Genomic DNA, 26,394 nt, shown 5'->3' with positions numbered 1-26,394 from the left:
TCATCCATTTCTCCTCTTTGGTTCTTTGGTAAATAGGTACAGAGATCTGCAAAACATCAAAGCTGTGACAGAAAGATGATCATTTTAGACTTTGTTCCTATCACTGCTAATCAGGTGTAAGGCAGCAGATTTAGCAACATAAATAGTTAACTTATCCTTTTCAGACAACCAGGTGGGCTCTTTCCAATTCCAAATTAGATTGTTGCAACTTTCCCTTCTCTGATTCCAATGGGACTAAACTCTGCCACTTGTTTTAGTGTTGGTCTTGATGTGGGTATCCTGAGATCTAATCTGAATAGCTTTTCCTTTTCTTCTCAAGATGCCAGCAGATCACACACACCCTCCCCACAAAGGTAGGTTTTGCCATTAGAGGACATATTTATATGAACTTGAACCTGCAAGTCCTGTTTCCTAGCTTACTGCTCTTTTTTCATCAACCTGCAGGTCATACAACCCACTGTGAGCATGCAAGTGATTGTATTGTTCCTTCTTCACATGTTCCCTATCTTGTAAAATGTTTATCATTCTTACACAGATACTTGTACATATTTAGAGATCTGCCTGGTAAAACGGTGGTTGCTATTCACTGCATTAGTGGTGTCAGGGATCCAAATCTTGTTTGAAGGGAGATAGGGCTAGCCCTAGACCTGGGAAGGGGAATCTCCCTACCAGCTTTTGATGGTGTGCCACTTGCAATGGCGCCCAAGGTCAGAAGCTTAGGGGTGCTACTGGAACCTTCATTGACAATGGAGGCCCAAATAGCAGCCACTGCCAAACATACCTTTTTCCATCTTAGCTGGGCAAGGCAGTTGGTCCCTTTCCTCAATCGCGATGACCTGGCAACTATGATCCACGCTACGGTCACCTCGAGATTGGATTACTGTAACTCCCTCTACACGGGGCTGCCCTTGTCTCAAATCCGGAGACTGAAGCTGGTGCAGAATGCAGTGGCTAGGCTGTTATTGGGGCTCCCCATGCAGGAGCACATACAGCCTGGCTTGCGGGAACTGCACTGGCTACCGATAGTGTACCGGATTCACTACAAGGTGCTGGTTATTACCTTTAAAGCCCTATATGGACAAGAACCTGTCTACTTTAGGGACCGTCTCTTCCCATATGTTCCCCAGAGGGTACTCAGATAAGGGACATGGAATCTGTTATCGATCCCTGGGCAGAGGCAAGATTGAAGATCAATCGAGAAAGAGCTGTCTCTATAGCAGCCCCCTATTGGTGGAACCAACTGCCGGAAGAAGCAAGAGCCTTGCAGGACCTTGTTCAGTTCCGCAAGGCTTGCAAGACAGCTTTATTTCAACTTGCTTTTAATTGATAGCCACATATGAGGGTACTCAAGAAGACCGAAACTGAAACTACTGGAATGTATTATTAGCACCAAATTGTTTTTAAAATGTTTTAATTGTTATATTGTTTAAGGTTTTAATTAATGTTAATATTTGTACATGTTTTTACTGTTGTGAGCCACCCTGAGCCTACTTCGGCGGGGAGGGCAATAAAATAGACAGACAGACAGACAAACTGTCTGCCACCCTAGGCAAGGCTAACTTCTGGCACCCCCTATCTGCACCAATAATGTCACCGAGTCACATGGGGGGCACCCAATTTGGCATCTCCAGAAGGATGGTGCTCTAGGCAATCACCTAATTTGCCTAGTGGCAGGGCCAGCCCTGAAGGGAAACCAGGAACTTATGACTGCAGGCATCAGATGATTCCCTCCACTGGGCCACTGGAGGCCAATGCAAGGCAGCAAATTGCAGGCTCTTCCTGATAGCTCTTTTGTATCACCTCTGCTATCATTGTGTGTTGCTTTCTCCCCGGAATACACGATTGACAGAGGGACGGAGAGAACATAATTGGCGTGCAACATTATGATTGATAAGCAGTGGCACAGTTGCCAAGGGACATAATGGCAGGGTCTGTCAGAGCTACAGCATTAGCACCTACTAGGACAGCTATTGCTACAGAGGTTGTTGCTGGGAGGAAAAATAAGATCATTCTAGTGTTGGTATTAGAATTGTAGTAGTGGGCAGAGCAGGATCATAGGGTCATATCAGCTTACCGGACTCAACAGTCTCTACTGATTAATTCTGGGAGGTGAGAAATGTCTAATAAACTGCTCCCAAATAGTAACTAGGATTGTATGTCACCTTTTGATTATCATCAAATGCTAATTGCCCCTGCAGATGAATGATCAAATATCAATAATATCACTGCATGTCTGCTAGTGGATAGGAATTACTGAAACCAATTGGATATATTTGAATGTTCAGAGTTTTTTAGTGGAAGATGTTTAAATTTGGAAGAATGACTAAATTACAGCTCAAAGATACACATATCACTCAGATCCTTTGCACCCACAATCCCCAGTATCACTAGGGCTGGATAAATATAATTTGTTCCCTTTCATGTAATTAACTGTGTTGTGTTAGTTCCCCCTTCCTTCTACATATTTGTGAACTTTCTGTGGGTGCGTGTACAATCCATACAAATTGTATGTATGTTTATGTGCTGCAATGCAAACTTCAATAGTATTTACATCATAACATAGGCATTCCAGTCTGTATCCCACATGTGCCCTTGCACCCAATTTCTGATACAAAAATAAAAAATAGAATAGGAAAATATGCAGTTCTCTTTCCTGACATGGGGAACTCAGACCACAACACTGTATTCTGGAGAGAATTACGATTGGGAGAAAAAAAAAATTGGAAGAATCTCTATATCACCTTAGGGCCATATGAGACCCATTTCAGAAGAGATGAAAAGAGAAAGGGAAACACAATGAACATCTGGCATCAGCATCCCGTTCCACACTTTTTCATCTTGTCCAAAATCAGTCTTGCACATTTTCCCCTCCGGGAAGATTCACAAGATCAATTTCGGATGAGATGGAAGAATGTGGAGGAGAACACATGAAAATTAATTCTTTCTGTCACCCTCCTTATCACATCCAAAATGCCTCTGAGGCACCAGAACAGCAAATCAGGAGATAACTTTTAGAAATTATGTAGCCTTCTAGAAAACAAGGGCCATGGGAAGGAATAAATGAGTACACTTCCCATTATGCACAGAGTGATTTCTCCTCCCCCCCTTGTTTTTTTGACATATCCTGTCTGCTATATTTTATTTAATATTAAGATCAAGGATGAACATAGATGTTTCAGTCATTTTTTAAAGACAACAAAAAGACATTAATATTGGTAAAGCAGCACAGTTCCTTTTACTGAAGAGGAATAAAAGCAGAGAAAGATTGGCTCTTGTGTACTTATTTATCCACTCTGCCATATGTGCATCTTCACCACAGACATCTTACTGGGTCTTTGCTCTGTTTTGTTTGTCTCCTGACAGCTTTTTGAAAATTCCTCAGGAAATCTCCTGTCTCCCTGCCATACTGATTGTGTTTAATGACATAATGGTGGCATCTTGTTTTTAAAAATGCCTCATGGTAACATGAGTTTCCTAAGGAAATGCTTAGGAGAAATTCAACAACCTCTCTCAAATATGTATAACTATCTGACCAGTTATTGTCACACTAAATCTAGCACAAAGATTATGAACCCTAGAGCTTGTAAAATACAAGGACTTGATCTGGAAATGGTTTAAGGTAAGTATGTCCTTATGCAATCGTAATTCAGAGATATGCTGTCATGATGCTGGACCAGTGTAGAGGCCAGAGTTCAACTGTATGGTGCCAAGGGCGTGTTGGTGAGAAGTGGGATTCTCTTGACATTCTAAGCCCTAAGAACATAAGAGAAGCCATGTTGGATCAGGCCAATGGCCCATCCAGTCCAACTCTCTGTGTCACACAGTGGCAAAAAAAACCAGGTGCCATCAGGAGGTCCAACAGTGGGGTCAGGACACTAGAAGCCCTGCCACTGTTGCCCCCCTCAAAGCACCAAGAATACAGAGCATCACTGCACCAGACAGAGAGTTCCATCAATACCCTGTGGCTAATAGCAAAGACCCAGTAGGTCCTCTCAGCCCATATCCTGTTTCTAGTGCTGGCGCCCTATATGATGCCTCCAGGACAAACTACTTTAGACAAGAGAGTCTGACTTGACTTCCTGACACTTGGTGCCCTCTACACTGAGGAGGCTACAATTTCCTTTAAATAGCAGTAGGTGGTGTTTGGTGGCATCAAATCACAGCTGGCATGGCTATCCTGTAAGGTTTTTGAGGAAAAGATGAACAAAAGTGGTTTGCCATTGCCTGCCTTTGTATCCCTAGTCCTCCTTGGTGGTCTCTAGGGGTGTGCATTCAGCATAAGCCAAACCAAATACCTTATCGGTATTTTTTGAGTATTTATTAAGCTGCATCCAATTCTCTAATCTGATTTGGTTTACCAATAAGGTGATCCTGAGTAAAGGCCGATCTTCCCCAGTGGGCCGGCAGGAGAAGGAAAGGGAGAGTGGGTCAGTTTCAATTCCCTCCACTTCCAAGCAGAGGGAACTGAAACTGACCATTGTCTCCCCTCCCCCAGCTGCCCCAAGGCAAGGCATACTTCCCCAACCCATCTTCCCTTCCCCAGCCACCTTGCTGTAGTGGGCCCTCTGGGGAAGAAAGTTGGGGCATTTAAATATGTCTCCACCATTGGTCTTCTCTTCCAAAGCTGGCCTGCCATGACAGGCCAACTGGGAAAGAGAAGGGAGAGTGGGTCAGTTTCCAATCCCTTGGTTTTGGAGAGCAAAACCAAGGGTTTGAGATCTTCCCTCCCATTCAAAAGGATCATTTGACAGGCAGACCCACTGCACTGATCCTTTTAAAAGGGAGGACGCCCTTAAACCCCTCCATTTGGCTCCCCCCCTTTCAAAGGACAGGGAAAGGTGATGGCATTTAAAACCTTCCCCTCCCTCTCTGGAGGTGTGACTCCAATAAGGAAGATATTTGAAGTTTAAATACCATCCATCTCTGAATCACTCCATAGTGATAGCATGCTTCAGCAAGGAAAGGGAAGGTATTTAAAGAGACGTACCTTACCTCACTGAGGCATGCTGCAGCTGCCACTGCAGTAAGGGAGAAAAGGGAAGACACAAAGCTCTATAATTTCAGCAATACTAATCTTCCCCAAGTCCCAATATCAGACCAATATTGGGATCCAGAAATATTGGTATATATATTTTTCAAGTTTGGTATTCCCAAATCTAAAATATACTATTTTTTTGTGGTCTCCCACCAAAATACTAGAGAAATCTAGTCACAAATCTCCTGTATAACACATAGTTTGGCCCTAAGATACCATATTTATTCCTTCCTGACACTGTGAAGGCTCATGTTACTTCAGAAGTTCTGCCAGAATGCATGGTTGGTTTATTTGTTTTTTTGTTTGCTCATTACCAATGCAGTCTCTAAATGTCAAGTTCTGAAGTGTTCTTGATACCAAGAAATGAGAGAAATTATTGGTTTTCCTCCATGGAAATATCTTACATCAAGTGTATTGTCTTGAAAGATGACAGGCTTCCTGAATCAGAGAGTTGTACAATTTCCCAGAGATCAATTATTTAGCTTTGCAAATAGCACATAGCCTGTAATGTACTGGGAGACGAGACGTGGTAAAGGCATTGGTCTTTAATCGCTGGTACATTACAGAACTGGGGAACACGCGGCCGGGTCCGCTAATATATACATGCACCCCGGATCAACCCCCCTGCTGGCCAGCCCAATCCTGGCCAGTTAAACTTCCCGCGCTTGGTCTTGATTGGCGGTGACTTTTCCCGCGCTGCGCCAGGTAACCCGAGGACGTCCCGGCTTGCGCGGCGCGGGTGCAGAGTCCGATACTCAACACTCCTCCCCCCTTAGTTTAAACCACATAGTCCCGGAGGTACGCCGGTGCTCTCCGTTCCCGTGTCGATCTCCTCGGGGTCGCTCTTGGTGCGGAGGCTGGTTCCGTTGTGGGCGATGCTGCTTCTGGCTGCGGGATGTTGGGGTCTGTTTCAGGCTCCGGCTCTGGTTCGGTGTCTCTGGGGGCGTCATAAGTGGGTAGTTCCTGTATTGGCGAGCGCCCCTCCGGACCTTCGGTTGCCCGCGGTTCCCTATTCCCTACCTCCTCTGTTTCTTCGGGTAGGGTGCGGCGGCGCAGCTGGTCTATGTGCCGCCGTAGTACCTGGCCCCCTTCGGTGGTCACTTCGTATGACCTGGAACCTGTCACCCTAAGGACTCTCCCCGCGACCCACTCGGGACCGCTTGCGAAGTTCTTCGCGTATACCGGGTCACCCGGAAAGAACCCCCGCACCGCCTCCCGGACCTCTGGGGACCCGCGGACCTCGGGGGCCCGGTCGGGGTGCAGCCTGTCTAGGCGTGTTGTCAGTTTCCTCCCCATAAGCAGTTCTGCGGGGCTGGATCCCGTTATAGGGTTTGGGGTGATCCTGTTGTGGAACAGGAAGGCTGAGAGGCGGTGGTCCCAATCCCCTTGTACTATTCTCCCCAGTGCTTCCTTGGTGGTCCGCACCATCCGCTCTGCCTGGCCGTTGGTGGCCGGATGGAAGGGTGCGGATCTTATGTGTCGTATGAGGTACCTCTCCGTGAACTCCCGGAATTCCCGGGAGGTGAATGCAGTACCGTTATCCGTCACCAGGGTGTCTGGGATCCCGTGCGTGCATAGGACCCTCCTGAGTGCCCGGACGGCTGCTGCTGTGGAGGTCGAGGCTACTGGAATCACCTCCAGCCATTTTGTGTAGGCATCCACAAGTATAAAAAAGATTTGGCCCTGATACGGGCCTGCAAAATCTAAGTGGAGGCGGGACCATGGTCGCCTGTTAGACTCCCATCTGTGGACCGGGGCTGATGGGGGATCGGGCCGGGATTCTTGGCAGGGTTGGCACCTCCTCACCCACCCCTCTATCTCCTCATCCATGCCCGGCCACCACACATAACTACGGGCCAGGGCTTTCATCCTCACGATGCCCGGGTGGGTCTCGTGGAGGTCTTCCAGCACCTGCTTGCGCAAGGGGGGGGGAACCACCACCCGGCTGCCCCAAAGCACACACCCCTTGTGGGTTGATAGCTCGTCCTTCCTGGACGCGAACGGCCTGAACACGTCTTCGACTTTGCCTGATGGCCACCCCCTCCCCACCCAGTCCCTGACCCGTGCCAGGATGCGGTCCCTCCCTGTTGCCCGAGCCACCTCCGCCGCGTGCAGGGGGCGCTCGGGGAGCGATTCAATGAGCATTACCCCATGTGCAGGGGCGGGATCCGGTTCTGTCATGGGGAGCGGCAGGCGGCTGAGGGCATCGGCGTGTCCCATGGCTTTACCCGGGCGGTGGACCAGTTCATACGTGTAGGAGTTCAGGAACTGGTTCCACCTCAGGACCCTCTGGGATAGGATTTGGGGGGTCTGACGGTCTGGAGCTAGGAGGCCCAGGAGCGGCTTGTGGTCCGTGGCGATGGTGAAACGCCTACCGTAGAGGTAGTCGTTGAACTTGTGCACCCCCGCCACGATCGCCAAGGCCTCCTTGTCAATTTGAGCGTAGTTCCGCTCCGCTGGAGATAGAGTCCGTGAATAGTACGCGACTGGCACTTCCCTCCCGTCCGGGAGTTGGTGCCCCAAAACCGCTCCTACTCCGTAGGGGGAGGCGTCGCAAGCTAGGATCAGGGGTAGGTTTTCGTCGTAGTGGTGAAGTACCGCGTTAGAGACCAAGAGGTCCTTCACTGCTTGGAACGCCGCGGCTTGGCGTTGGCCCCAGACCCACGGGGCCTGTTTATCCAGCAAACGGTGCAACGGTTCCGCTACGGCGGCTTTGTGCGGTAGGAACGTGTGATAAAAGTTCAACAATCCTAAAAAACTCTGTAGTTCTGCCTTGCATTTGGGCGCAGGAGCCTGGACTATGGCCCTGGTCTTGTCCGCCGTCGGGTGTATCCCCGCCGCGTCCACGGCGAACCCCAGGAACTCCACTCGCGGGACCCCTAACAAACATTTCTCCTTTTTGACTCTCAGCCCCGCCGCTTGGAACCGTCTGAGGACCTCGCGCAGGCGGCAGCAGAACTCTCCTTCATTGGGGGCGGCGATTAAAACGTCGTCAAAGAAGGGTTGAACTCCGGGGATCCCTTTAAGGAGAGAGTCCATTATGCTCTGGAATATCCCCGGAGCCACACTGACCCCGAACTGCAGCCGTTTAACCCTGAACGCGCCCCTGTGGGTCACGATCGTCTGCGCCTCCGCTGTCTTAGCGTCGACCGGCAGTTGCTGGTATGCTTGTGCTAAGTCCAGCTTCCCAAAAACCTTCGCCCCGGCTAGCGCTGCTAGGACGTGGCTGACCACCGGGACTGGGTAGGGGTTGTCTTGTAGCGCCTTATTGATCGTGCACTTGTAGTCAGCGCAGATCCTCACCTCCCCATTGGGTTTGACGGGCGTTACTATGGGGGTTTCCCATTCCGCGTATGTTACCGGTTCTAGGACGCCCTGGGCCGTTAGGCGGTCCAGTTCTGCCTCTATTTTCGGCTTAAGGGCGAACGGGACGCGCCTCGCTTTAAGCCTTATGGGCCTGACCATTGGGTCAATCGGTAGGGTGATGGGCGGACCCTTATAGCTCCCCAAAGACCCGTCAAAGACCTCGGGGAACTCCCGGCAGACCCCGTCGAAATTGCTTGCCTGCAAGTGGTCCACCCCCACCAGCTGGATCCCCAGGGGATTGAACCAAGCCAACCCTAGAAGTGTGGTCAGTTGGCGCTTGACCACTAGGATGTCCAGGGGCCCTCTGAAACCCCTTCTTTCCACATGCACCCGGGCCCACCCCACGATGTGTACTGGGTTCTTCTGAAAGTCCCTCAGTACGAAGTCCGCTGGCCTCGTTTGAAGGCGGCGGTGGGGGCATAGTTTCTTGAGGGTTTCCTCCGAAATGATGGAGATGGAGGAACCCGAGTCCACTTCCATGGTGCAGGGGGCGCCCTCGATTAGGACCGACATTTTGACCTTGTCTGGGGCCGATAGGGGCAAGTTCAATACCTGCAGAGTGGTGGATGCCGTCGTGTGGGTGTCCAGGGAGTCGTGATGCGCTGATGGTTGTCGGCGGCTGTTCTTGGCCCGGCAAGCCCGAGCGATGTGGCCCGTCTTTCCGCAGCTGCGGCAGTCCAGGTTGCGGTACGGGCAGTCCCGGCGCTCGTGGGGGTCGCCGCAGCTGGCGCACCTGGGACCGGTGGTGGCGGTGGCCCTCTCCGTCGCTCGCTGTCTAGTGGGGGCCCTTGTGTCCGTTCTTTGGGGCCGCCGGAGTTGAAACGCTTCTTCCTCTGTTCGGTCTTCTGGCTCCGTTTCTCCTTGGTGGACTGCTTCACCTCGTGGCTGGCCGAACGCCTTGGTGGCCCTCTCGAAGGCCGTTGCCTCGTTGAAGGCTTGTTGTAGCGTTAGCTCCTCCTTCGCGAAGAGCTTCTGCTGCAATCGCTCGTCGCGGAGGCCCCAGACGAAACGGTCCCGCAGGGCTTCGTCCCTTTTGTCAAAGTTGCAATTTCCGGCGATCTGCCGAAGGGCCGCCAGGTAGACCGCCGCTGTCTCCCCCGACTTTTGGTCCCTCTTGTGGAAGAGGAATCGGCGGGCGACGATGGACGGTTGGGGTGAAAAGTGGCCCGTGAGGAGCCTCACGACTTCCCGGTAGGTCCTCTCCGTCAGCTTAGCTGGAGCGGAGAGACCTCGTGCGATCTCGAAGGTCTCTTCGCCACAGACGCTCAGCAGGACGTCTCTCTTTCTCTCGTCATCGTCGATCAGGTTCGCCCGCAGGTAGCACTCGACCCTTTCGGTGTAGGTCTCCCATCTCTCGGGGTGCTCCGGGTTGAATTCCGCAAGATGGCCCGTCGTTACGCTCGAGTTCGCCATGGTGGCGGCGGGCTGCCCGATCCTGCGGTCTCTCGCCTTCCTCGTCTCCGGCCGGACCTATCTAGATCCCACCTTCGTCGCCAGTGTAATGTACTGGGAGACGAGACGTGGTAAAGGCATTGGTCTTTAATCGCTGGTACATTACAGAACTGGGGAACACGCGGCCGGGTCCGCTAATATATACATGCACCCCGGATCAACCCCCCTGCTGGCCAGCCCAATCCTGGCCAGTTAAACTTCCCGCGCTTGGTCTTGATTGGCGGTGACTTTTCCCGCGCTGCGCCAGGTAACCCGAGGACGTCCCGGCTTGCGCGGCGCGGGTGCAGAGTCCGATACTCAACATAGCCTTAAAAACAGATACTTACCTGTAATTGTTGTTGTCCAGGCCACCACGTCTTGCCTGGGTTTGCGGTGGCTCAGCCTCGCTCCGTCCCGCACTCAGCGGCCAAGAGCAACCCTCCTCCCCGCGGCAACCCTGGGCCCACCTACCTGTAGTGCTTCCGCTGGGCAGCGTGAGGGCTGATCGGAGGGGCCACCCATCCAGGGCCCGCAGCTGTGGCACAGAACTGTCCCCGGGCCCTGGCCTCACTGCATCGGCCTGACACGGCCCCAGCCAGCACCAAAGACACCGGGCGGGCCTAACGAGGCTGCCAGAATGACCACTTCCCTCCCCATGGCTGTTCCCGAGAGTGGGGCTCATGCTGAGTGTCCCGGGAAGGGGCGGGAGGAGCCTGGTCAGGAGAAGGGATTGGCCAATGGAGGGGGTGGGTGGCTGGGGGGCAGGAGAGTACGGGAGGAGAAGGGGGAGGAGAGCTGGGGCACGGCAGTGTGAGGGATTAAAAAGTAGCAACACTGATGGCTGGGGAGGAAAAGAGAGCGGGGAATAGAAGGCAAAGACAGAGAGAGAGGGAACCAGACAGTGCCTGACTCCGCGGAGGTGGTGTGAAGTAACGCCCATACCCCTCCACTTTCTGAGGCCACAAGAACCCTTTTGCCCCCCTCCACACCACCACAGAAGCTCTGAGGGGCTGGGCCAGAAGGGGGGCTCTCACAGTTGTTCATTGATGTCATCTGACAGCACCTGCACAGCCCGGCTGTGGACATTTTTTCCCTAGTTTAAAAACTCCAACAAGGGGAAGCTCTGCCCCTTTTGGAGCTGGTGCATGTGCATGATTTCCCCTCCAACACATCACATGCTCCAATAGTGGGCATCTCCTTCCCCCAATTTACATTAAGCTGCTGTAAGTCCCCTTATATAGCACCAAGGGCTCTGTGAGAGCTCATAGTTGAGCAGGAGGGAGGGAATATGTGTCTGCACTGAAGACATCAATGAACAACAGTTACAGATAAGTGCAACTCTGTTTTCATCATCTATCTACTGATGAACTACTCACCAGAGGAGGTGGAGTGAGTCTCTCACTGGAACAGCACCTGTAGAATAGCCTTGCCCACCTCTGCCTTCTACTTCGCCTGAAGATCTGGAGCATAATGCTTTCTGAATGTCTCCTCTGTTGACCAGGTTGTTACCCTGCAGATGTCCAGAAGGAGGACTTGTTGATGCCTGTGGCAAATGATGTCTGCACTTGGGTGGAATGCACTTTCACATCAAGAGGGCACTGCTCCCTGGATACCCCATAGTAGGAACAGATGGCTGTTGCTACCCATCTGGACACAAATTGGGCTGAGGCAGTTTTTCCCTTCTTGGGACCCCAGTGACAAATAACGCTTTGTCCTTGTGATATGGTGTGGTTCTTTCTAAATAGCAAAGGAAGGCCCTCCTAACATCAAGGATACGTAGGCCTTCTCTGCATCTGCGCTTGGAGTCAGTAAAAAAAAAACCTGGTAGGACCACTTCTTGATCCTAGATGACTTTGGAAACTACTTTAGGTAGGAAGGAAGTCTAGACTTCAGTGTAAACAATCTGCTCATTGAATACTTTAAGAAAAGGCAGATCTATTCAAAGTGCTGCCAGTTTGCTGAGCAATCTGGCTTAAAAAACCACTAAAAATGCTACCTTCCTCAAGAATCACACAAAGGAGCAGGAGGCTATAGGTTCAAAAGGAGGATTCATCAGTTTAGCTAATACTAAGGGCAACAACAATTGTGGAGCAATACAAGACATAGGAGAAAAGACACTGGACAGCCCCTTTAAAAAGCACTGAGCCAATTTGTGAGAAAGCACAGTAGTATCTTGCACTTCCTCATGAAATGCAGCAATAGCTGCCAAGTGGGTCCTAACTGAAGACACTGCTAAATTGTCCTTTGCTAGTGAGAGCAGGTATTTCAAAAGATATGACAACAGGCAAGCAAAAGGGCATTCCACTCTAGCAGATGTCCAGGACTCAAATTGAGTCCACCTCCTACCATAAGAATACCAACTTGAGGGTTTACAGACCACAATCAAGATGTCTTCTTCCCTCAGGGAGAAGGAGCGTCCTATGGCCAGATCCTTCATGCCGTCAAATGTACTCTTGCTACACTATAATGCAGTAATAGGCCATACATCAACAGATCCAGGGCAGGTGGAAATGGTATGTAATCCTTGCCCACCAGGTGTAGCAGCTCTGAAAAACAGATCTGGTGGGGCCAGAAGGGATTGACTAGGATACAGTCTGTCCGATCAGCTAGTATTTTCCCTCTAATTGTGTTCAGGAGGGGATGGGAAAGAAGGGAACACATAGAAGAGTGTTCCTGACTTGGGAACCTCCCCTAGAGAACTCAGGTGTCTTTGTGGACTTGGCTGTGGTGAACATGTCCACCTGAGGATACCCCCAGGAGCATAAAATCATCTTGACGCATTTCTCTTGGATAGATAATTTATAATTGGTCTGATAAACTCAGATTTCTGCTTCTGCATTTAAAGACCCTGCTATATGGATGGTCCTGGGCAGGGCCCCAGTATCTATAAATATCTCCCACACTGCTATTGCCTCTAAGCAAAGCCTCCTGGAACCTGTGCCTCCTTGCTTGTTGAAGTGGTAGACTGTTGCAGTGTTGTTCATTTGCATCAACAGCAGTGGTGTGCATTTGGCAAACCAAGCTGGAAAAAATACCCCCAAAATTCCATATTGGTATTTTCTGGATATTTTTCCCCACTCTGTTTGTGAGTGGGCCATTTACTCAGCTAACTGAAAATGGATGACCTGGAAATATTAGGGATATTTCAGGTCAGCCATACAGCTGTGGTTGAAGTGCATTGAAAGAGACTGGAAGCCCTTTAAATGCCTTCTGAGTTCACTTGCAGGCTCCTGGGGCTCACTTCTCCAGCTGCCCTGCTCAAAATGGAATGCAGGAAAAAAGCTCAGTATCTTCTGTGCCACCTGTGTGAGGTTGCATGAGAAGACAGATGATGAACTTTTAGTAGCTTGCCTGCCTGTACATGCTTAAAAAGTAACATGCACACAAAAGAAACTATGAACCAGCTTTGTGAAGGTTCCTTCCCTGTTCATTAGGGCTGCCAGCTTGTAGGTAGCACATATATTGAAAACAAAGTTTTAAACCACAGTATTTTTCACAAATTAATTTAGAATTATATTACAGTCCATTTTACAATATAGAATGTTTTTTCTTCGTTTGTAGGACTTCCTGAAGTCCAATGCAGGTGCGATTGCAGTTCCCAAACTGGTGTGGCTGCAACTGGACTGCTGCTTCTGTTCACGTTCAGAGTGAATCCTTCCTCATGGAGCGTTCTAAGTTATATACCTTACTCAGACCAGTGAGCTCTCGGATTTCACAAGCTTGTAGGTGGTGGTTGGAGATCTCCCAGCATTATAACTTGTCTTCAGGAAAAATTACAGTTCCTCTGGAGAAAATGGCTGCTTTGGAAGGTGAACTCCATGGCATTATACCCCTCTGAAGTCTCTCACCCAGAGGGTCAGCCCTAGCCTGTCTGGCACTCTAGGCAAGGCTAACTTCTGGCAGCCCCCTCCCTGCTACACTGATGACATTGCTGAATCACATGGGGGGTGTCCAATTTGGTGCTCCCAGAAGGCCGGTGCCCTAGTTTGCTCAGTGGCAGGGTCAGCCCTGCTCCCCACCCCCAACTCTGCCCTCCCCAGGTTCTACCTCCAAAATCTCCAGGTATTTCCCAACTCAGATCTTGCAACCCAACTTGTCATCTATACCCAATTTTACTAAGGCAGCCAATACAGTCCTGATTTACAAATCCACTGTCACTTTTTAAAGGCAATATTGCATGGACCCACTAAGTTTTTTTCTCCTTCCCCCCTTTAAGGAAAGCATTCCCAAAGCTTGCTGGCCAGAGACAACAAATAAATGGCACTGCAATGATGCTGTAAGGAATGATAGATTTCATCAGATATTTCTAAGATTATTTTGCACTACAAGTGATATGTGGACAATAATTTAAACATACTGAAAACAAGCGTCAAAGCAAGAATGCATTACACAGACATCAAACAGTTCAGACAATGAAGGATGGTTGCTGCTGTTGCACTCCCCCTTCTCCCCCAAGATCAGTTGAAGGATGCGCAGTTCATATGTTTTTGGAAAACAACTGCTTTCTTTAACCCTGCCTTCATAATGGATCAAACCAGGGGTCGTTTTGTAGAAAAATAGGTGGTGGAGCTCATCCAGGGATTATTATGCAGCTGCACATACTAGTCAATGGACAAGGAGGTGGAACTCTCAGGAGGAGAAGGAGGAACTCTCAGAAAGGTTCAGGAGCTGTGCTCCTATGAGCTCCCACTGAATCTGAGGCCTGGATCAAACCATGGCAGCAGAGCCACAATATGCAAGTCCAGGGCTTTTTTTGAGCAGGAACACAGTTCTGGCTGGCCTGGTGCCAGGGGGCATGGCCTAATATGCAAATGAGCTCCTGCGGGACTTTTTTCTACAAAAAGCCCTATGTGAAACAATGATGATATTGTTGTGTGCAATAAAGTTGTGTGCAAGCCTCATATTACTGCACAGGCAGTCTTGCCATTAGGCACTGAGGCACTCACCTAAGGGGGCAAATCTTGGGAGATCATTCAAATTATACGGATGGCATTGCTTGGACTTTGCTTCACAGGCCTCCAAATGCTTTGGACTGTTTTTTTCTCTCTCTTCAAAACAAACATGCTCTAACATACATAATATATACATCTATTATATTTTTATACCACCCTTCCTCCAAGGACCTCAGGACAGCATTCACAGTTCTCCATTCCTTTATTTTACCCTCAGAATAACTGTGTGAGGTAGGTTAGACTGAGAGATAGTGACTCTTCCTGGTTCAAGGGAGATCATCAGGTGGTCTCCTTATCCTTGCCCACCAGCCCCAAGTGGGCTGGAAGAAGGAAAAAGTTTTTTTAAAATGGTGTCAGGGTGTCACTTCTGGTAAATACCCAAAACTTCATTTTTTGAAGATTCAAAATGAAGAATGAAAGCAATGAGCACATTCCTGACAATTCCCTTTTGGAATTAAAGAAGGTGGGCCTCCAGGCTCCAGTCCAAAAGGAAAGGTGGGCTGGTGAATGATGTTTAGTCGCAGTGTGAAGACAGACAGGCGCAAAGATTGCACTGGCCAAGGGTTGTTTGAGAAGCCTCATTTTAGTGCAGGGACAAGGAGTAGGAGATTCTGTCCTTGGTAAAGTTTATAGTCTGAATTTAAGAAGGACCTAAAATGACACTTTCCTGACTTCTGTGTAAATGCTCTCATAAACCTGCATCAAGATGATTCCAGCAACTTCCTTCCATTTTAGCATATTTTTGTTTGTAAAATGTAGAGATGTTTCACCACTTGAAAAGAAATTCAAGCACAGCTCATAGTTCTGTCTTTTGGGACTGTTTCCACATCGAACAATGTGCCCACTTCCTCTGAGAGTAATGCTTCTGAATGTAATCTCATTTCCCAAACCAAAGTCATGTGTGATGCTTCAGAGTCATTCTCTGAGTATTCTATAGGAATGACATGTGCAGCATCCTGTACACACAAAGAGGAGAGAGCTTAGCTTAAAAGGACCAGGAGGGCTAAAATTGAGGGGAGTCATAGGGTAGGACTTGGAAGTGTTTATCAAGATCCTACCCTTTCCCCCATAACTTGAGCACCGGAAAGGCCTTTCTTGTAGAAACAATAAACTGATCAGAAATAACAAGCCATTTTTAAATGAGCTACAAGAAACCATTCACTTACAATTTGTCAGATGTAAGTATACTGATGGAACCCAGCTAAACATACTGACTTCAGATACTTTTTCCTGAGTTTTGTCTAATGTTTTCTGACAGTAAAAAACCCTCTGCTTTAAATCCACACACATGCATGCGCACACACTGACAATCTCACGAGGGATCACACAGCAAGCATACATTCTGCACCCTTCCCCCTGCCACACAATGCAGCGATCCTCTCAAAAGCAGGCTCCCTGATTTATGCCACATGCATCTAAGAGAGCAAATTTATTCAGTGGAATGATGTTGAAATGTCCTTGTAGGCCTCTGGATCCTTACATCAAACCTTTGGTTGTCAGAAAGTACATTTTCACCCCCACTGTCTTGCTGCATCTTCAACATCCCTTAATCCCGCCAGGGAGATGTCAGTGGAAGCTGGCGTATCAAGCTTTAATGAAGACGGGAAGTGTATTTGAATTAAAGTTTCATTATGCAACAGCGTAGGAACCAAGCAACTGTTGAAAATTCATCAGAAACAAGCAACGGGTGAATATGTAAATGTTGGAAGAAATCAGAGATGGGGTTGACCAAAAGAAAGGCAAACCTGTTTCTTCCCTAAAAATAAACCAAGTTATTTACACAGCAAATCTAAAAGAGGGCTTTGGGATTTCAGGATTGAAAAGGAAGCAGTTTGCTTAAACAGCTCCATTCCCTGCATGCTTATTTAAAAGTTTCATTTAGTTCAATTGAATGTTTTTCCTAGTTAAAACAAAGAGTATCTTATGGCACAGGAAAGACTAACAAGCTTGTATTGTTAGTTCCAGTTGGGTACCGGTGTTGGTCTGAAGTAGCAGAACAAAGTGTGAGTCCAGTACCACCATTAAGACTAACAAATTGTATTCAAGAGGTATACGCTTTTGTGGATTTTAATTTTTTTTATTGTAACATGGCTTTCATGGAGCTCACTTAGATGCATGCAGTGGGTGTTCACTAGAAAGATAATCTTTAGTCAGTAACTGTACAAAAGAGTATAGGTTAAGGAGCAAACCCCACAGAACACAGTAAAGCTTACTTTTGGGTAGAGTTGCCAGGTATGACTCAGGATATATCTGGGGGCTTTGGGGGTGGAGCCAGGAGCAAGGGTGTGGCAAGCACAATGAACTCCTAAGGGTATTCTGGCAATCACATTTAAAGGGACCACACACATTTTAAATGCCTTCCCTCCATTTGGAAATAATGAAGGATAGGGGCACCTTCGTTTGTAACTCACAGAATTGGATCCTCTCATCCTATCTTTTTGAAACTTGGTGGGTATTTTTTAGAGATGCACCAGATTATACTCTGAAAACCTCAAAAAAACAGCCCCCCTGAGCCCCAGAAATTCATGGATCAATTCTCCATTATCTGCTATGGCAGGGTTTCCCAAACTTTTCTTTCCCTTGGCCCAGTTATTTTTACACTTTTTCTTCGTGGTCCACTAAAATTTGGGGGTGGAGTCAGGAGACTTTGGGGGTGAAGCCAGGAGACAGCAATTATGTCATTTTCTGTGGTGTCAAGGACCAAGTGATGTCACTTCTGGGGCACACTGAACCAAAACTCTACCTTTTCCTGTGATGTCACTTCCAGGGCACTCCCCCAAACCTAGTCTTCAGAAGTAAATACATTTTCAGAAAAATCTCTCTGAAACTCATGCTGAGCCAAAATGGGGGTGGAAAGTGGGCGGTCCTCTCTTTTCACCCCCACACCTGCATGCACCTGTCTGTTTGTGTATTCTTCTCCAGCTTGCAAGCACTGCTAATGCCCATGTTCAATTGCCTGCACCACCTAGACATACCTTCCTCAACAGCACTGGCCAGTGTATGCAGTTGGGAGTGCTGTTGCCATTGCCATCAGGAATGCCAGCACTGTGTACCACCCACACTGCGCCCTGGCAGTTGCTCTACCTCAAAATATGCTGACACATTTAGTAGGCCCTTCCTTCAGCTGCTACTACTGGAACCCTGCCTCAAGCTACAATCAAGCTTGCTTGGTTTCTCTCAAACACTGGGAGCGGGGGAGAAGGAAGGAGAGGCAGCCCAGCTCCTCTCTGCACAACATAGAGACAGGGCGGGGCTAGCTTTAATGGGGGCGGGGCTAGCTCTGGCTTTTCCTGTGGCTCGGTAGTGAGGCTTTCATGGCCCGGTACCGGGTCATGACCCTGCAAATGGGAAACACTGCGCTATGGGAATTGGTCTTCACAGAGTATAATGGAGTGTCCAGCAGACATTTTACTCCCCCGCCCCGGCTTTCTGATGACCCTGAAGTTGGGGGAGTACCTCCAAACCAGAGGATCTCCTGCTCCCACCTGGCAACCCTACTTCTGGGTAAGCATGTATAGAATCATGTGGCATGGCTGCTGTCCTAATTGAATCAGATCAGGGCCACAGTTTTAATTTCTTCTTCAACATAATTTTCCTAATTGAAATTGTCCTCGTCATAGTTCTGATTATTCTTGACAAGGGGGTAAGAGGATGATCTTGTCCGATAAAATGGAGGAAGGAGACAAAAGTGTGTGCTGTATTGCATCTAAAGAAGTAATCTCCATTTAACATAAAGAGACTTATTTTTGAACAGGGCTGCTAATAGTCATTGTGGATCCTTAGACCCTCTGGGCCTTCCTGAATGCTCAAAAGAACATACAAGATGTTTGAGGATGATGCTCCTATCCCCAGAAGCACCCTGCTCATCTCCCTGGACACCCCCAGGGTGACTACTGAAATTTGTACCCTTAGTTCACTCAGAAGTATTGTCCTGAATAAGCAGTGCATGATATTAGGTTGAATAGAAGGCCTCTTATAGAATTTGTAATCTCAGTGAACAGAGACTGGATTAAGATTCTGGCTGCAGTTCTAAGCATAAGAACATAAGAAGCAATGTTGGATCAGGTCAATGGCCCATCCAGTCCAACACTCTGTGTCACACAGAGGCAAAAAAACAACAACACAAGTGCCATGAGGAGGTCCACCAGTGAGGTCAGGACACTAGAATCCCTCCCACTGTGCCCAAGAACCAAGAATAAGAGCATCACTGCCCCAGACAGAGAGTTCCATCAATATACTATGGCTAATAGCCACTGATGGACCTCTGATCCATATGCTTATCCATTCCCCTCTTGAAGCTGTCTATGCTTGTAGCTGCCACCACCTCCTGTGGCAGTGAATTCCATGTGTTGATCAGTCTTTGGATGAAGAAGTACTTCCTTTTATCAGTTCTAACCTGACTGCTCAGCAATTTAATTGAATGTCCATGAGTTCTCATATTGTGAGAAAGGGAGAAAAGTGCTTCTTTCTCTATCTTCTTTATCCCATGCATAATCTTGTAAATCTCTATCATGTCACCCTTTAGTCAACATTTCTCCAAGCTGAAGAGCCCCAAATGTTTAAACCTTTCTTCATAGGGAAAGTGTTCCAACTCTTTAATCATTCTAGTTGCCCTTTTTTTTTGCACTTTTTCCAATCTATAATACAGGGGTGGCCAATGGTAGCTCTCCAGTTGTTTTTGCCTACAACTCTCATCAGCCCCAGCCATTGGCCATGCTGGCTGGGGCTGATGGGAGTTGTAGGCAAAAAACATCTGGAGAGCTACTGTTGGCCACCCCTGCTTAATATCTTTTCTGAGGTGTGGGGACTAGAATTGTACACAGTATTCTAAATAAGGCTGCACCATTGATTTATACAGGGTCATTATGATACTGGCTGATTTGTTTTCAGTTCCCTTCCTAATAATTCCCAGCATGGCGTTCGCCTTTTTTATTGCAATCACACACTGTCTCGAAGCATACTTACTAGGAAGTAAGGATCTTTGGACTTTGTATACATACCTTTACAACACAGCTGCTGCTGTTTCCACTAGTATGCTTACCCAAACACCCATCTCCACCTATGTCTTTATAATGTGATGCTGACCTCTTCTTGCAAAGGTCCTTAACATGCTGCTTCTGGGCACTAAGGTATCTGTGAGTGAGGGACCCCTAATTTCAGTTATATACAGATATCGTAATCACCTGTTTGGTTGCCAGGGTGCCTGGAGATTCGACTTACACACATCTGCTGTGAAAAGTGGGTTTTATCTACCAGTTTATAAGAGACTTATGTGGGTACTAACAGTCTTAGTGTTATAACAGCACTCTATATCTCTGGAAGAGTGCTAGCCAAAAGTACAGATGGGTTTCCAGCCGCTCCATGCATGCACCATCTTGGCCGTTGCAGTGGAAGAAGTTACGCCACCAGGAACTGTCTGAGCAAGTGGTTTCCAGCCTTGACCATGAAAGCCATGTTGGTAGGCTAGCACCATCAGCAACCATCTTCCTGCAGTGCCAGACTCCATGACAGCGAAGCAAGAGGCTCACGTACTCAACAGGTGTTACTTTTGCCATAGCTCTGGCAGAGGTTGTCCTTGAAAGGGCAGCTGCAGTGAGAGCCCTCTCCAGCCCCACCCACCTCACAGGGTGTCTGTTGTGGGGGAGGAAGGTAAAGGAGATTGTGAGCCGCTCTGAGACTCTTTGGAAGGGAGGGCAGGATATAAATCCAATATCATCATCTTCTTCTTTTGCATAAGGCAATCAAGCTTATCTTAAGAGTGGATCCTGCCAGACTACCTAAGCTTTTGTCCAACGGAACCCAAGACAAAAGATAGTGCCAGTAAAGAAGAAAAGAGGAAGGACATCTTCACCTAGAGCCAGAGTTCTTTGTATAGATCGGGTGTCACCTTAGATAACAATTTGGCCCTCTACTGTCACCTTTCGGTAAGTTTGGATAGCTTGTTAATCACTTCCACCCCAATATCCTCACCCATACTTTGCCCTAATTGTCACCCTGGAGCCTCCCCCCTGCCCATTGTTACCTGGAAACACAATCAGGTAACCAGGGCCAGGTTCGCTCATTGGCTGGATATGGGCGTCCAATCAGGTGTCCTGAATAGACTGTCCACTGCCCACCACACAAGTCCAGCCCTGATGGTTACTTCGGAGCCTCCCCTTTTTCTGAGGTCATGTACCAGCTGACCACCTGTCATTCGCCCCTGCACCTCCTACCCTCTAAGGGTTCAAGGTAGTCCTTATAACCTCTGACCCAACTCTCCACACATGTGCATCTGACAGTACCACATACCCCACTTTTAGATACACCCCCGATATCTGATCAGTTGAGGGTCCATCCCCCATCTCCTTTTTCGTTGCCATTGGAGCCTTCCCTAGAAACCATTTTCAAGCCTAGAAACCATTATCAAGGACAGAATGAGCAGGCACATTGATGAACACGGGTTATTGAGGAAGACTCAGCATGGGTTCTGCAAGGGAAGATCTTGCCTCACTAACCTGTTGCATTTCTTTGAGGGGGTGAACAAACATGTGGACAAAGGAGACCCGATAGATGTTGTTTACCTTGACTTCCAGAAAGCTTTTGATAAAGTTCCTCATCAAAGGCTCCTTAGAAAGCTTGAGAATCATGGAGTAAAAGGACAGGTCCTCTTGTGGATCAAAAACTGGCTGAGTAATAGGAAGCAGAGAGTGAGTATAAATGGGCAGTCTTCGCAGTGGAGGACGGTAAGCAGTGGGGTGCCACAGGGCTCGGTACTGGGTCCCATGCTCTTTAACTTGTTCATAAATGATTTAGAGTTGGGAGTGAGCAGTGAAGTGGCCAAGTTTGCGGATGACACTAAATTGTTCAGGGTGGTGAGAACCAGAGAGGATTGTGAGGAACTCCAAAGGGATCTGTTGAGGCTGGGTGAGTGGGCGTCAACGTGGCAGATGCGGTTCAATGTGGCCAAGTGCAAAGTAATGCACATTGGGGCTAAGAATCCCAGCTACAAATACAAGTTAATGGGGTGTGAACTGGCAGAGACTGATCAAGAGAGAGATCTTGGGGTCATGATAGATAACTCACTGAAAGTGTCAAGACAGTGTGCGTTTGCAATAAAAAAGGCCAACGCCATGCTGGGAATTATTAGGAAGGGAATTGAAAACAAATCAGCCAGTATCATAATGCCCCTGTATAAATCGATGGTGCGGTCTCATTTGGAGTACTGTGTGCAGTTCTGGTCGCCGCACCTCAAAAAGGATATTATAGCTTTAGAGAAGGTGCAGAGAAGGGCAACTAGAATGATTAAAGGGCTGGAGCACTTTCCCTATGAAGAAAGGTTGAAACGCTTGGGACTCTTTAGCTTGGAGAAACGTCGACTGCGGGGTGACATGAGAGAGGTTTACAAGATAATGCATGGGATGGAGAAAGTAGAGAAAGAAGTACTTTTCTCCCTTTCTCACAATACAAGAACTCGTGGGCATTCGATGAAATTGCTGAGCAGACAGGTTAAAACGGATAAAAGGAAGTACTTCTTCACCCAAAGGGTGATTAACATGTGGAATTCACTGCCACAGGAGGTGGTGGCGGCCACAAGTATAGCCACCTTCAAGAGGGGTTTAGATAAAAATATGGAGCAGAGGTCCATCAGTGGCTATTAGCCACAGTGTATGTGCGTATATAACATTTTTTGCCACTGTGTGACACAGAGTGTTGGACTTGATGGGCCGTTGGCCTGATCCAACATGGCTTCTCTTATGTTCTTATGTTCCCCGAAGACTATGATAGGTAATTATTACCCTGTTTGTCAATCCTTGTGTTTGCCCCTGTCTATTTCTATCTTATTTTTATTAGGAATGTATGTGCATTGCGTGACTGTATACTCTTGTATGTTTGTCTTTATTTCATAATAAACCTTTTTATATTATATTATATTGTCTTGTTATTGGGTAACTTCCAAAGCAGACACCTTCTGTATACACAGGTTTTTGATCTCGCTAAAAGGCAGATTGCCCTCCACTCTAAATCCCCCCAAATCCTATTTTTAGGGCAGTTTGCTTAACAGATATTGGTGGAGGATGCGGGCAAAACCCTGGTCATCAGAACACACGGTAGTCAACATGCATGTTTTCTGACAGCCAGATGTGGAAGGATACTTCTTTGAGAACTTACCCTGTTAGGCCTGAGTGATTGTGAATGAGTGACTGAGAACTGTGTGATTGGCTCTAGAAGAGCATTCTATACCTCATGGGGAGGGTCTGCTCCCACTCTATCATTCAGCGCTAATTCTCCAGCCGCGCCCAGAGGGCCAGATACTGCCTGTATAGGGGCTCAGCCTGACTGGGACACAAAGGGAGAATCATGTGAAGCCCGGCCACCATCCTGATTGGCCTACTCAACACGTCTATCGAGGGTTAGGAAAGAGATCAGGCTAGGTTGCTGTTTAGGAACACATAGGTCCCCAATTCCCGCTTCTTGCCCTCCTTTCTTGTACATTACACACACACACACACGTAGGATAGCACTTAGTCTTATCTTCGGAGTACAAGCACCGGTTGGAGTGACTCTCCGGAAGTACAGACCTTGTATTATCAGTGATGCGTTCAATGGAGTGAGGATAGTATATACAATAGAATAGTGGCAGGAGAAATGGGCTACCTTGAGTCGATCTCCTTGCGTGCACCAGAACCGCCTCACAGGGAAAGCGCTAACCTAAGTTGAGAGCGAGCAAATCCCCGCCTAGTCAGGTTGTGCACCAGTTGGACTGGCCCTGATTCTAGAGCGTGGAAGTCCCCTTGCCTAGTCAGGTTGCGCACCGGTTGAAGTGGCCCTGATCCTAGAGCAAGTAAATCCCCGCCTAATCAGATTGCATACCGGTTGGACTGGCCCTGATCCCAGAGTGTGGAAGTCCCCTTGTCTAATCAGGTTGCGCACTGGTTGGAGTGGCCCTGATCCTACAGCAAGCAAATCCTCTTGCCTAATCAGGTTGTGCACCGGTTGGAGTGGCCCTGATCCTACAGCAAGTAAATCCCCACCTAATCAGGTTCCGCATATTATGCGCATAGGTTAAAACATTATGTGGTTATGCGATTATGTGCATATTGCTAAGTAGTAAAAATGGCATCATAATGGCACTGGATGTCTGAGGCTCCTTTTGCTCTGGGACAGCCTTCAGACATCCAGAAGTTGGTTAATAATGCAGCAGAACTATCCAGATGGAGAGAACTATGAGGTGAAACCAGAGAACTCAAAAAACACTGCAAAGGAACAGGTAACAAAATAATCCGGTTCTGAGAAGGATTTTTTTTTGGGGGGGCTACCACAAGTCATTACCGGGAGGCAGATGTTGCTGTCTGATCAGCCACTTTAAATCTGGAAGGAAACAGTAGCAACATCTGATTAAACTGTGCATCTGAACATGGCCTTTCAGTGCCAGCTGCCACCATGAGTGTGGGTTTAATTCTCTCTCACTCTTCTTTCCCAGTGTATTTTTCAAATTACACCCCTTCTCCCCTCCGGTCCTTGGGTTTCCTCTATGTGTGTGACTATATCTCCTGTGGCAGTCATTTTGTGGTTGGCTTCACTTCCTATGGCAGCTGTTTTCTGGCTACACCTGCCATCCTGTGTTGAAATTCCAAAGTTGCCCACAGGCTCAAAAGGGTTTGGGGACCCCAAGCTTACTGAATGATTAAAATCAATCAATCAATCAACATTTTATTTATATCCCACCCTCCCCGCCAAAGCAGGCTCAGGGCGGCTAACAACATCAAATACAACAGATTATACAATAAGTATTTAAAATCAGTATCTAGCTTTAAAACAGTCTAATTTAAAATTTTAAAATTAACATTCTGGTGCTATTTACAATAAGCATGATGGCGAAAATCACTTAGGCGAGACCCTCTGTCATTGATTCAGCAAAGGCCATCCAAAAAAGGATGGTCTTGCAGGCCCTGTGGAACTGTTCAAGGTTCCGCAGGGCCCGCACTTCTTCCATAGGTGTGGAGCTATGACAGAGAAGGCCCACATATGAGTACTCTGCAGTTTTGCCTCCTTCGGCCCAGGGATGGTCAGTTGGTTCTTTCCTGCTGACCTCAGTGCTCTCTGGGGTTCATATGGGGAAAGACGGTCCCTCAGGTAGGCAGGTCCTCGGCTATATAGGGCTTTAAAGGTAATAACCAGCACTTTGTAATGAATCCGGTATGTAACTGGCAACCAGTGCAGTCCGCGCAGCCCCGGCTGTATGTACTCCCACTTTAGGAGCCCCAGTAGCAGCCTAGCTGCCGCGTTCTGCATCCGGGTTCGGCACAGAGACAGCCCCATGTAGAGGGCATTACAGTAATCCAATCTCGAGGTGACTGTTGCATGAATCACTGTTGCTAGGTCCCGACGCTCTAGGAAGGGAGCCAACTGCCTTGCCCACTTTAGATGAAAGAAAGCTGACTATCTGGCTGCTATCTGGGCCTCCATTGATAGTGAAGGCTCCAGTAGAACTCCCAAGCTCCTGACCCGGTGCGCCACTTTCAGCGGCACCCCGTCAAAAACCGGGAGAGGTATTTCCCTCCCCAAAGTGCCCTGACCCACGCAAAGGACCTCTGTCTTCATCGGATTCAGCTTCAATCCACTCAGCCTTAGCCAAGTTGCCACGGCCTGCAATGCCAGGTCCAAATTCCCTGGGACGCAGTCCAGGGATAGAGCTGGGTGTCATCTGCATATTGATGACACCCAAGCCCATACCTCTAGGCAATCTGGGCAAGGGGGCACATATAGATATTAAATAGCATCGGAGAGAGAACTGCTCCCTGCGGCACTCCACAATCTAGTGTGCGCCTCTGGGACAGCTCACCCCCAATTGCTACCCTTTGTCCCCGTCCCTTGAGGAAGGAGGAAAGCCATTGTAAGGCCGACCCCCTAACCGCTACGTCGGTGAGGTGGCGGGTCAGTAACTGATGGTCGACCGTGTCAAATGCAGCCAACAGATCTAACAACATCAGCACCGCCATGCCACCTTGATCCAGATGCTGCTGGAGGTCATCTGCCAAGGCGACCAGTACTGTCTCCGTCCCATGACCCGGATGAAAGCCGGACCTGCAAGGGTCTAGGATGGAAGTGTCATCCAGAAAACCCTGCAACTGCAACGCCACTGCCCTCTCGATAATTTTACCTAAAAATCATTTATATCCTGCCCTTTTTATCCCCAAAATGGACCCATGGGTTATAAGTGATAAACAGCAACAAAAATCCCTACAGACATAATAAAAAGAGAATCATAAACCAAAAGAAAAGAAAAGAAAAGAAAAGAAAAGAAAAGAAAAGAAAAGAAAAGAAAAGAAAAGAAAAGAAAAGAAAAGGAGACTTCTCATTTTGCCAGGAACATGAAAAGCAGAATCACTAAGTCCATACTGGCTAACTTAATTATGGTTCAGCAATGTGATCACATCATGCAACATCATCAATGCTGCTATGGCCAGAAGTGTTTATACTTTTTTGGACTAGTGGGGGAGCAATTGCGGAACAATGACCAAATGGGCAGTACAGGTATTCCATACAGTAAGTACTACTAACTCAGTAGGATTTACTTCAGAGTTAATGTGCTTAAGACAAGTTCTTTGTTCAAAACACCTGTTCTACTCC

At 48.0% G+C, this 26,394-nt stretch overlaps 1 protein-coding gene across 10 annotated transcripts in view; it reads right to left on the bottom strand.

Annotated features, from left to right (window-relative positions):
- LINGO2 (leucine rich repeat and Ig domain containing 2) overlaps positions 1-26,394 on the bottom strand; it is an 888,319-nt gene that overhangs the window by 334,314 nt on the left and 527,611 nt on the right. For 2 of the 10 annotated variants that reach the window (XM_060237192.1, XM_060237193.1), the window contains one exon: positions 11,209-11,342. The exons of 7 other annotated variants lie outside the window; for them this stretch is intronic. The gene's annotated coding sequence lies outside the window, so the exon portion shown is untranslated. Of the gene's footprint in view, positions 1-11,203; positions 11,343-26,394 lie in introns of those variants that run through there. One more of the 10 variants, XR_009555329.1, reaches the window with a different exon arrangement.

Source organism: Heteronotia binoei, chromosome 4 (genome assembly GCF_032191835.1).
Source record: "Heteronotia binoei isolate CCM8104 ecotype False Entrance Well chromosome 4, APGP_CSIRO_Hbin_v1, whole genome shotgun sequence".
Classification (NCBI taxonomy): domain Eukaryota; kingdom Metazoa; phylum Chordata; class Lepidosauria; order Squamata; family Gekkonidae; genus Heteronotia; species Heteronotia binoei.
Note: the sequence above shows the minus strand (reverse complement) of the source record. Positions and strands in the feature narration are given on the sequence as shown.